The sequence below is a fragment of the Triticum aestivum genome, chromosome 3D (assembly GCF_018294505.1).
Source record: "Triticum aestivum cultivar Chinese Spring chromosome 3D, IWGSC CS RefSeq v2.1, whole genome shotgun sequence".
In the NCBI taxonomy this organism is placed as follows: Eukaryota; Viridiplantae; Streptophyta; class Magnoliopsida; order Poales; family Poaceae; genus Triticum; species Triticum aestivum.
In genome coordinates, this window is record NC_057802.1 from 598,329,710 (window position 1) to 598,342,580 (window position 12,871).

Genomic DNA, 12,871 nt, shown 5'->3' on the forward strand with positions numbered 1-12,871 from the left:
AGAGAAACGACACCGCAATGCCGTCATCGTCCATCTAGAAGACCAGATTCTAGGGTTTCCCCCAGAGCAGTACGAGTAGGTCGATAGTAGTCACATGACGATGCCTTCATCAAGGTAACGACACGGAATGCCGCCATCACCCGCCGTCGGCTCGGTTTTCACCAGCAACTACATCTCCCCGACTTGCAGCCGGTACTAGATGACGGATCCTGAGATCCAAACATCCAGCCTCAGGCCGACCACTTCTGATGGAAGAGATGACCACCACCGACGACTATACCGGTCAGAACAGATCTGAACGAAGGTGCCGCCGACGACACCACCAGGCCATCCACGCCGCCGTCGCCGATCTGAAGGCAGCATGCAGGCCACCGTAGCCAAGCCGGCCGCTGCGCCCGCAGCCCTGGCCGCCGCCCGTGACTAGGCCGCCCACCGCGCCAAGTCGGCGCCGTCCGAGGACGGGCCCGCCTCCCGCCGCCTGCCGCAGCCATTCGTCGCGCCGCAGATCCCAGATCGGCCGCGCCATCACACGCCTTGGGGTCCACCCCACCCCGGAGACGCTAGAGAGAGGAGATCCCCCGCCACCGTCGTCGGCCCCCAGGCTTAGCCCGGTGGCGGCAGAGGAAGGGGAGGAGGGAGTTCGCGGCGGCGGCTGCTAGGTTTCTGTGCTCCGCCCGAGTCGCCCTAGGGGGGGCGCGGGGGCTCTGGGGTACCATCTATGACCGAATAACCGTGCATTTTTGTTGTCTTAAAATTGAGGGAGAATTTCACTTTCCCGGCCTCTACACCAACTAAGGATGCATACGGCCTTTTAAGTATGAGTACTAGGATTTTTAATCTCGATTGCGCACCGAGTCTAGTCCTCAATGATAAATGCGTGAGTACCAGAAAAGCCTGTTTCTCAAGAATAAATAGGAACCTAAATTCGCCTCCTTGAGAATTTAAATCCAGGTGTCGGGTTTGTACATCCACTCCCCCAAACAGGTCTTGGCATTAGTTAATTGAGAAATATTGTCGCCATGCAGTTTTCAATGCGGTTAATTTATACGTTTGCCCATGTTTGTATCTATACCATCACAAATCAAAAGTTGAAGTGATGTGATTATGAGCACCGTCAATCCAGGCATGCGGACTGCCAGAGATGGGTGTGGAGCGCAGTGCATGTGATGCGTGCTGGAGCTTTCACGCATTCAGGAAAACCTCCATTTCTGGCCGGCCGGTGTGGTGTAGCAAATTAGCAGAGTCCATGAAACCACCCACCGTCCTTTGCTTTGCTGGTCAGAGTCCATGAATCAATGCATTGCATTGCAGGACCAACGCTACAAATATATTTACGGATTAATCTGGCATCAGCTGCTTGGAAATCACAGGGACCCACACAGTAAAAGTTGGGACTAATAGGAAGAGGACACGTAGGTCCCAATAATACTACACATACGGAGGTAAAGTGTAGCCGTTTTGTCATTGTTCTTGAGGTAAAGTTTAGCATTGTTGAGAGCCAGTCCAATTTTTTTTTCTCGAATACGCATGAGTGTCCATATCAAGCAATAAAGGAGGGGGAAAGACTCCTAGAACTCCGCAATGTTACATAAAGATTTTTTACCCACTCCCTCCCGGGCCTCTCCTACGGGCGGCTCTGGAGGAGCAAACCCTAGCACCGTGAGACCCTCCTCGCTTTGATTCCCGGGCCGCCGCCCCCGGCACCGGCGGTGGTGGCGGCGCCCAATTCCCGAAGGCTGCGGGAGAGAGCGGCGCACCTCGATGGGCCTCCCTCGCGCGGGGAGCGACATCAAGTGGGCGACAGGAGTCGTCTATTCCAGGGCGGCGGGGCGCGATGGTGGGAGCATGGTGAGGAGCACGACCTTGAGCTCGTAGAGGAGGCGCTAGAGTGCGGGCGGTCTTTCTGGTGGCGTCGGTGTGGGAGGCTTCGGATGCGGCGTGGTCGGGCCATGGCGGCTGCGGCGTAGTGGATCTCGGCCAGGAGCGATGGTTGGGAGCCGTTGCGGTTGCTGGGAAGGCGGTGTGTCCTCTGCTGAAGCCGGTGTGGAAGATGTCGTCACTAGTGGAAAACAGGGCTTTGGTTCGGGCCTGGCCAGCCCATTAGTCCCGGTTCATTCACGAACCGGGACCCATGGGGGGCATTCGTCCCGGTTCGTGAGCCCGGGGGGCGGCCTGGGCCTCGTGGGCATTGGTCCCGGTTCGTCTGGACCCATTTGTCCCGGTTCTAGGCACGAACCGGGACCAATGGGCCTCGCTCCTGGCCCACAGCCATTGGTCCCGGTTCTTAGCTCGAACCGGGACAGAAGGGGGAGCTTTAGACCCGATTACAGCCACGAACCGGGACAAATGAGTTGCCTATATATACCCTATCGCCGCAGCAGAGCACTCCACAGTGCTCTGTTTTTTGCTGGCCGGCGAGGGGAGGGCATTTGGGTGCTCAAGCTCACCTCCTAAGCACATGAGGTGTTCGATGAAATGCCCGAGCCACACTAGTTAATCTTTCTCCTCTTGAAGCTCGACCTCCGAGCTCCTTTTTTTCGAGATTTGTCTAGGTTTAGCGGTCCGTCACGCTCCGTCCCCGTCTTCACCGCCGTCGACCGCCCGCGCCGATCTCGTCGCTGGCACCACCGTGGTGAGCCTCTTGTTCTTATCTTCTTTCTGAAAGAAAAAAAATTCTTACTTTAGATAGATACTTGTCTAATTTTCTTACTTTTGACACACATAATTATATATAATGCACGCAGATGAATCGGCAATGGATGTATGGTGACAGAAACACCTCCGAGTACATTAAGGGCGTGCATAATTTTCTCGAAGTGGCTGAGGCAAACAAGCAGAATATTTTATGTGCTGTTGGTACGTCTCCGACGTATCTACTTTTTCAAACACTTTTGCCCTTGTTTTGGACTCTAACTTGCATAATTTGAATGGAACTAACCCGGACTGACGCTGTTTTCAGCAGAATTGCCATGGTGTTGTTTATGTGCGGAAAACAAAAGTTCTCGGAATGACCTAAAACTTCACGGAACGTCTTTTTGGAAATAATAAAAAATCCTTGCCAAAGATGAAGACCAGGGGGCCCACACCCTGTCCACGAGGGTGGGGGGCGCCCCCCTAGGGCGCGCCCCCTGCCTCGTGGGCCCCCTGGTGCTCCACCGACCTCAACTCCAACTCTATATATTCACGTTCGGGGAGAAAAATCAAGGAGAAGAAATAATCGCGTTTTACGATACGGAGCCGCCGCCAAGCCCAAAAACCTCTCGGGAGGGCTGATCCGGAGTCCGTTCGGGGCTCCAGAGAGGGGGATTCGTCGCCGTCGTCATCATCAACCATCCTCCATCACCAATTTCATGATGCTCACCGCCGTGCGTGAGTAATTCCATCGTAGGCTTGCTGGACAGTGATGGGTTGGATGAGATTTATCATGTAATCGAGTTAGTTTTGTTAGGGTTTGATCCCTAGTATCCACTATGTTCTGAGATTGATGTTGCTATGACTTTGCTATGCTTAATGCTTGTCACTAGGGCCCGAGTGCCATGATTTCAGATCTGAACCTATTATGTTTTCATGAATATATGTGTGTTCTTGATCCTATCTTGCAAGTCTATAGTCACCTATTATGTGTTATGATCCGACAACCCCGAAGTGACAATAATCGGGATACTTCTCGGTGATGATCATAGTTTGAGGAGTTCATGTATTCACTAAGTGCTAATGCTTTGTTCCGGTTCTCTATTAAAAGGAGGCCTTAATATCCCTTAGTTTCCATTAGGACCCCGCTGCCACGGGAGGGTAGGACAAAAGATGTCATGCAAGTCCTTTTCCATAAGCACGTATGACTATATTCGGAATACATGCCTACATTACATTGATGAATTGGAGCTAGTTCTGTGTCACCCTATGTTATGACTGTTACATGATGAACCGCATCCGGCATAATTATCCATCACCGATCCAATGCCTACGAGCTTTCCATCTACTGGTTTACGCTTATTTACTTTCCCATTGCTACTGTTACAATCACTACAAAACACCAAAAATATTACTTTTGCTTTCATTACTCTTTTGTTACCGTTACCACTACTATCATATTACTTTGCTACTAAATACTTTGCTGCAGATATTAAGTTATCCAGGTGTGGTTGAATTGACAACTCAACTGCTAATACTTGAGAATATTATTTGGCTCCCCTTGTGTCGAATCAATAAATTTGGGTTGAATACTTTACCCTCGAAAGCTGTTGCGATCCCCTACACTTGTGGGTTATCAGCTGTCCATGCCCTAGCTGTGGGAATACGAGGTCTTACTCTGACTCAAAAACCCTTCACACCCACCTGCTTTATAAGGGTTTCATGCCACACTATAATGTTTGGACGAAGCACGGAGAAATAGGGGGTTATGAAGGAAGACAGCGAAGAAGAAGAGGACGATGACAACTATGTGTCCCCTGAATACGGTGATGCTGCAACGGGGGAAGCTGCTGAAGATCAAGAGGAACCAGACGATGTGCCCGATGATGCTGATCTCCGCCGGGTCATTGTCGATGCAAGGACACAATGCGAAAGTCAAAAGGAGAAGCTAAAGTTCGATCGCATGTTAGAGATCACAAAAAAGGGTTGTACCCCAGTTGCGAAGATGGCAACACAAAGCTCGGTACCGTACTGGAATTGCTGCAGTGGAAGGCAGAGAATGCTGTGCCTGACAAAGGATTTGAGAAGCTACTGAAAATATTGAAGAAGAAGCTTCCAAAGGATAACGAATTGCCCGACAGTACGTACGCAGCAAAGAAGGTCGTATGCCCTCTAGGATTGGAGGTGCAAAAGATACACGCATGCCCTAATGACTGCATCCTCTACCGCGGTGCATACGAGGATTTGAACGCATGCCCGGTATGCGGTGCATTGCGGTATAAGATCAGACGAGATGACCCTGGTGATGTTGACGGCGAGCCCCGTAGGAAGAGGGTTCCTGCTAAGGTGATGTGGTATGCTCCTATAATACCACGGTTGAAACAACTGTTCAGAAACAAAGAGCATGCCAAGTTGATGCGATGGCACAGTGAGGACCGTAAGAAAGACGGGAAGTTGAGAGCACCCGCTGACGGGTCGCAGTGGAGAAAAATCAAGAGAAAGTACTGGGCTGAGTTTGCAGGTGACCCAAGGAACGTATGGTTTGGTTTAAGCGCGGATGGAATTAATCCTTTCGGGGAGCAGAGCAGCAATCACAGCACCTGGCCCGTGACTCTATGTATGTATAACCTTCCTCCTTGGATGTGCATGAAGCGGAAGTTCATTATGATGCCAGTTCTCATCCAAGGCCCTAAGCAACCCGGCAACAACATTGATGTGTACCTAAGGCCATTAGTTGAAGAACTTTTATGACTGTGGAATGGAAACGGTGTACGTGCGTGGGATGAGCACAAACATGAGGAATTTAACCTGCACGCGTTGCTGTTTGTAACCATCAACTATTGGCCCGCTCTCAGTAACCTTTCAGGACAGACAAACAAGGGATACCACGCATGCACGCACTGTTTAGCTGACACCGAAAGTATATACCTGGACAAATGCAGGAAGAATGTGTACCTGGGCCATCGTCGATTTCTTCCGACCAACCATCAATGTCAAAAGAAAGGCAAGCATTTCAAAGGCGAGGCAGATCACCGGAAGAAGCCCGCCATGCGTACCGGTGATCACGTACTTGCTATGGTCAATGATTTACATGTAATCTTTGGAAAGGGTCCTGGCAGACTAGCTGTTCCGAATGACGCTGAGGGACGCGCACCCATGTGGAAGAAGAAATCTATATTTTGGGACCTACGCTACTGGAAAGACCTAGAGGTCCGCTCTTCAATCGACATGATGCACGTGACGAAGAACATTTGTGTGAACCTGCTAGGCTTCTTGGGCGTGGATAGGAAGACAAAAGATACACCTGAGGCACGGGAGGACCTGCAACGTTTACACAAAAAAGACGGCATGCCTCCAAAGCAGTATGAAGGTCCTGCCAGCTACACTCTTACCAAAGAAGAGAAGGAAATCTTCTTTGAATGCCTGCTCAGTATGAAGGTCCCGACTGGCTTCTCGTCGAATATAAAGGGAATAATAAATATGCCAGAGAAAAAGTTCCAGAACATAAAGTCTCATGACTGCCACGTGATTATGACGCAACTGCTTCCGGTTGCATTGAGGGAGCTTCTACCGGAAAACGTTCGATTAGCCATTGTGAAGCTATGTGCATTCCTCAATGCAATCTCTCAGAAGGTGATCGATCCAGAAATCATACCAAAGCTAAGGAGTGATGTGGCGCAATGTCTTGTCAGTTTCGAACTGGTGTTCCCACCATCCTTCTTCAATATCATGACGCACGTCCTAGTTCATCTAGTCGACGAGATTGTCATTCTGGGCCCCGTATTTCTACACAATATGTTCCCCTTTGAGAGGTTCATGGGAGTCCTAAAGAAATATGTCCGTAACCGCGCTAGGCCAGAAGGAAGCATCTCTATGCGCCATCGAACATAGGATGTCATTGGGTTTTGTGTTGACTTCATTCCTGGCCTTAAGAACATAGGTCTCCCTAAATCGCGGTATGAGGGGAGACTGACTGGAAAAGGCACGCTTGAAGGGGACTCAATAATATGCAGGGACGGGCATTCTTGGTCTCAAGCACACTACACGGTTCTACAGAACTCTACCTTGGTGACCCCGTATGTCGATGAACACAAGAACAGTCTGCGCTCCAAACACCCGGAGCAGTGTGACGACTGGATTACATGTGAACACATCAGGACTTTCAGCAGTTGGTTGGAAACACGTCTCAGAGGTGACAACACTGCTTGTGATGAGCTGTACTCGTTGTCCAGGGGACCATCTTCGACTGTATTGACTTACAAAGGATACGAAATAAATGGGAATACACTTTACACAATCGCCCAAGATCAAAAGAGCACCAACCAAAACAGCGGTGTCCGCTTTGATGCAGCAACCAAGAGGGGAAAGGACACATATTATGGTTACATAGTGGACATATGGGAACTTGACTACGGACATGATTTTAAGGTCCCTTTGTTTAAGTGCAAATGGGTCAATCTGTCAGGAGGCGGGGTACAGGTAGACCCATAGTACGGAATGACAACAGTGGATCTGAACAATCTTGGGTACACTGACGAACCGTTCATCCTAGCCAATGATGTGGCACAGATTATCTATGTGAGCGACATGTCTACCAAACTGAGAAAAAGAAAAGATAACGAAGCGAATACATCATACGATGAGCCAGCGCCACATAGTTCTTTCAGGAAAAAGGGACATCGTGGGAGTGGAGGGCAAGACAGACATGTCTGAAGATTATGAAAAGTTTCATGAAATTCCTCCCTTCAAAGTCAAGGCTGACCCAAGCATCCTGATAAACGATGAAGATTATCCATGGTTAAGGCGCAATAAGCAAAGGACACAAGCGAAGAAAAAGTAAAGACTTTCTCTCCATAACTATTATGATGATACCATGCCAACTTTCAACCTTTTCGTAGTTCATTTGAAATGCCTGCTATAATAGATGAATGTTGCATTCTGAACACACAAGAAGTCCAGAGTTGTAATAAGTTATTAAAGGTGAGACTAAAACCGCTGCGAGTGCATCAGTAAATGCCACGAACCGGTACTAAAGGTGCTCGTGGGGCCCCAGCCTTAGAACCGGTATCAAATGAAATGCCTTTGTAACAGCCTTAGAACCGGTACTAAAGGAATCAACTAAAAAGCTTTTATAAACCTCTAGTATTATTGAAATTAAAATTATATAGAATTTATGCAACTAAAATTATCAAAGTATTTTCTGTTCAAAACATTAAAAGCAAAAAGAATTTTCATAAAATAAATACAAAAGGTAAAAAAGAAAATAAATAAATAAGTATAAACAAAATAAACTTTTATAAATAAGTATAAACAAAAAAATTAAATAAAATAAATAAGTAGAAACAAAATAAAATAAAATAAAATAAACTTTTATAAAATAAATAAGTAGAAACAAAATAAAACTAGAAACAAAACAAAATAAATAAACTTTTATAGTAAAATAAAATAAATAACCTTAATAAAATAAATAAAAATAGCAACAGTAAGTATTTTGTTGTAAGTAGAAACAAAATAAAAAAAGCAACAAAGAAAACAAAAAATGGAAAAAAAATAAAAAATGCCACCTACTGGGCCACCACGGCCTGAATACGACTAGAAACCCACCCATGGGCCAGGATTCAGGCCCGTAGAAGGCCCAGTAGGCCCACAGGCAGATACGGTGTGTTTAGGCCCGTAAGCCTGCATTTGAGAGGCGCTCGAGAGGGCAGCAGGAGTGGGGCTTATAAACCACTCTCGAGCTCCCTCAACTAGCGAGGTGGGACTAAACTTTCGTGCCGCGACGCGGGCAGCACAAGGCCTTTAGTCCCGGTTGGTGCCACCAACCGGGACTAAAGGTGTGCATTGGTACCGGTTCATGGTACCAACCGGAACCAATGCCCCCCTTTAGTCCCTGTTGGTGCCACCAACCGGGACCAAAGGTCTCTTTTCAGCAGCCCAAAGGGCGGGAAGCAGAGACCTTTGGTCCCGGTTGGTGGCACCAACCGGGACTAAAGGGGGGCATTGGTCCCGGTTGGTGGCACGAACCGGGACCAATGCTCTCTATATATAAACCACACTTATGAAATTTTCGATTCAGTTGTTCTTCCCACTGCCCCGAGGCCGTCGCAGCGCGCTCCCCTGCCCTGACGCCGTCGCCGCGCGCGCCCCTGCTCCGACGCCGTTGCCGCACCGCCGCCCCCTACCCCGTCGCCGTCGCCGCGCGCACCCCTGCCCCGACGTCGTCGCCGCGCCGCCCCGCGCCGTCACCGCCCCGGTCCGCGCCGCCCCTGCCCCGGTCCGCGCCGCCCCTGCCCCGTCGCCGTCGCCGACGCTGCCCCTCCCCCCCCCCTCCGCCGCCGCCGTGGACGTGGCCGCCGTATGCATATATGTTTTTTTTGCATATATGTTGATGTATATGTAGTGTTGATGTATGGATATATATGTATGCATTTTACGATATATAGTAGATGCTAGGTTAGTGGATCGGAGAGGAAAAAGTAAAATAATGAAAAGGAAGAAAAGAGGAAGAAGGAAGAAGAAGAAAAAGAAGGAGATGAAAAAGGAAAATAAGAAGAGGAAGAAGGAGAAGAAGAAGAGGAGAGGAAGAAGTGGAGAAATAAATAAGAAGAGGAAAAAAGAAGAAGAAAATGAGGAGAAGAGGAGTAGAGGAGTATTCTATTTTTTCTTCTTCTCCTCTATTCATTTCTTCTTTTCCTTTTTTTCTTTGATCTTCTCCTCTATTCCTTTCTTCTTCTTCTCTTTTTTTCTTCTTCCTCTTCTTATTTTTTATCGGGTATGTCGTTGTCGATATACGTACCCCCTCCCCGATAACTTCGACATGAGGGGGGGGGGTCGATAAATAATAGAACTAGTTAAACTAGTTTATTTTTAGTAAGTACTACTTTATTTTATTTATAGTAAGTGCTTTGAACTAGTTGATTTAATAAAACTACTTTATTTTACTATAGAAGTAGTTTATTTTTAGTAAATACTACTTTATTTTATTTATAGTAAGTGCTTAGTAGTTGAACTAGTTGATTTAATAAAACTACTTTATTTTACTATAGAAGTAGTTTATTTTTAGTAAGTACTACTTTATTTTATTTATAGTAAGTGCTTAATTAGTAGTTGAACTAGTTGGTTTAATAAAAACTACTTTATTTTACTATAGAAGCAGTTTATTTTTAGTAAGTACTACTTTATTTTATTTATATTAAGTGCTTAGTAGTTGAACTAGTTGATTTAATAAAAACTACTTTATTTTACTATAGAAGTAGTTTATTTTTAGCAAGAAAATTAATAGAACTAGTTTATTTTTTTAGTTCAAGCAATTATTCCCGCATCGACGTCGACGATGCCTATCCCGCATCCTCGTCGTCGACTCGGCGGAGGAGGCCTGCTTGATCAGAGGGGCCATGTCCAGGACTAGGCTCCGCCGGGCTGGTATTGGGAGGTGCTACCTTCTGGGGGCGTAGGTTGGTGAGGAGCCAGCCCGTCGTTGACCCGATCCTTGTTTGGTGGCGGTCGCGTGGGCCAGTGACGGTGCCGAGGCTTCCGGACACCGCGGGGTTGGTACGTCACCGTGTCAGCGAGGAGGACGCGCACGTCCATCGCTACATGGTTGCGTTGGAGGGCAGGTTCGACAATACCTGGCAGGTTCTTCAGGGATCTCACTGGAGTGATCCTGTGATGGTTCTTTCTCTTTGGGTGTCCATCGCCAGCGCCGATACCCGTCGGGCGCTATGGTTCTAGCTGTATTAGCGATGCTATATGTATGATACTATTCGAGGTGTATTAGTGATAATATTCGATGATGTACGGACGCAAGAGATGATGTAGTTTTGCTTATTGAATGCATGCTAATTTGAATACTATTTTATTTTACGATTTATTTTTTTATTGCTTATTGAATGCTCAAATTGGAATACTACTCCTACTTTGAATGCTAAAATTGGAGAGCACTATGCAAGGCTTATGCATTTGATTAGTTGATAGCTTATGGGGTTTTTGTTTTTGCAGAAATCTAGGAGCCCCTCCATCATCCCCGCCGTCGGCCCCGTCACCGACCCCCCTCCGACCTCGAGGTGAGACCAGCCAAATCTCCATGTCAATATGAGTCCTATAAGATATTTTGAAATGTTTTTGCTCATATTTTCAACCATTGAAATGCAATGACCCTCAAGTTAGAAAGATAATTAAACGATATTTTAGGTTGAATTTAAGTTTGTCGAGGCTCCACCATATATGAGAGGACGAAGAATCCTGACTGTTGTCGTGGGGGTCGTTTCTCTTTCTTCTCCTTGTGCTAGACCTTTGTTATGCACATGGGGAAGGAGGTGTAACGACCATCACCGACGGTCGCAAATGTCAGAGAAAAATCAGTGAGGGAGAGTCTGCACCATATATATATGAGAGGACAAAGAATCCCGACTGTTGTCGTGGGGGTAGCTTCTCCTTCATTCCCGTGTGCTAGACAATTTGGTGTAATGCACTCGGGAATGAAAGGAGGAGCTACCATCACCGACGGTCGAATATGTACACCACGTGAGCTGAGAGTTTTCAAGAAAAGACTCGACAGACCGATAGTAAACCTGTGATGAATAATAATGATCTAATTTAGGTTTTTTAGTACATATATTTAATTGTAAAAGTTTAATATTTGAATTATGAACATAGGAAATGTCGTACTCGGACGACGAAAGTCTCTCGGGGGAGTGCGACTGGTGCCACCACGACCGAGGTCAGTGCGACAGGCCTCACCTGGACGAAGATCGGCGCTTCAGCATTAAGCTCGAGGAGACCTTCGATGTTGAAACGGTACTCAACGACGACAAGTGTTTTTTTCGTAATTAAGCACGACTTCAACTATTTCAACGTGTAATTTTCATGTTTTACAATTCGACCAGCTTATGTCATGCCATGCAAGACGCTATGTCTTGGAGAGGATGGGTTTTGAAGACCATGAAAGTATGGAAACAAAGAAGATCCACCTAAGGACCCATCATGGTATGGATTTTGAAGTAAATCTATACAATTCTGAGAGCGTAACCCATTTTGGTTGCGAAAATTGGGAAGCACTTTGCAAGATGTATGGTTTTCATGAGGATATGCTTGTCATCATGGATCTTGGTGATCCTGAAATGGAGCAAGACAATATGGACATTTGGGTTCTTGTTGATACACCTCCAATTCTACCGCTATGTGAGTTTCTCAAACATAGTTATTAACTAATTTATATTGTTTATTTCAAAATAGTTGACAGCTTATTTCCATTGACAACTTATTTTCATTCTTCAAACAATGTGCGGAAGATGGTAGACAAAACCCACTACACCGATGGCTCCGAATTAACTTATCAGGAGAAAAATCATCTGATCGCATTTTGTACTGATCTTGAGAATTACAATATCCACAATCAAACTCCTCAACATTATGGTCAATACGTGCCACTAGTGCACGTGTTGAACTACGGTAACTACCATGCAGATACCCTGGTAAGATTTTTTACTATTACGACATCCGTGCATCTTTTGCATACTTTTAAAACTAGTACATCATTGCTAACTAGGAAGTTACTAATTATACTATGTTTTTCAACAGAGAATCCCGATGGATTGTGTGCCTCATTTGATGTATCAGAATGGTAGCCTTGATGTATTGAACATACATCCAGGTCATCCTACGAATCTCAACTGTCCATACTGGATTTCTAAAAGAAGTGGAGACATGCTAATCAAAGAATGGAAAAAATGTATGGTCAGTCGTAAGGAGGTTCTTGGAAGCAAAAGGAAGCGAAGCACAAGAATTGGAGACAGGATGATCTCCATTCTCCATAATGGAGAGTTGGGTCTATATTGTTTTATGCTATTTTACCTTAAAGAGGGTATTTAGGTCCTACCTAATACTGATGATCATGTGCTAAGAACAATTAAGTAGGGTTGGTTCCATGACTATGAGGATGATGATCGTATGACTTGTTATTAATAACGAGTAGAAGTTGTATGATGATGATTAGTAGGACTTGTTATTATAATGATGCATGATGCGAGCATGAAGAGTTATTATATATCAGTGGGTGAAATGAACATGGATTGGATTGAAGTGAAGGCAACATGCATGTGGTGCATGTCGAAAGTAGTACAATCCAAACTTGATCAAGTTAGGATTAGTATTACTTTCGACATGCACCACATGTTGCCTTCACTTTAATCTAAGCCATGTTTAGGCATAGCAGTATCGTTGGTAAACCAAGCACGGAGAT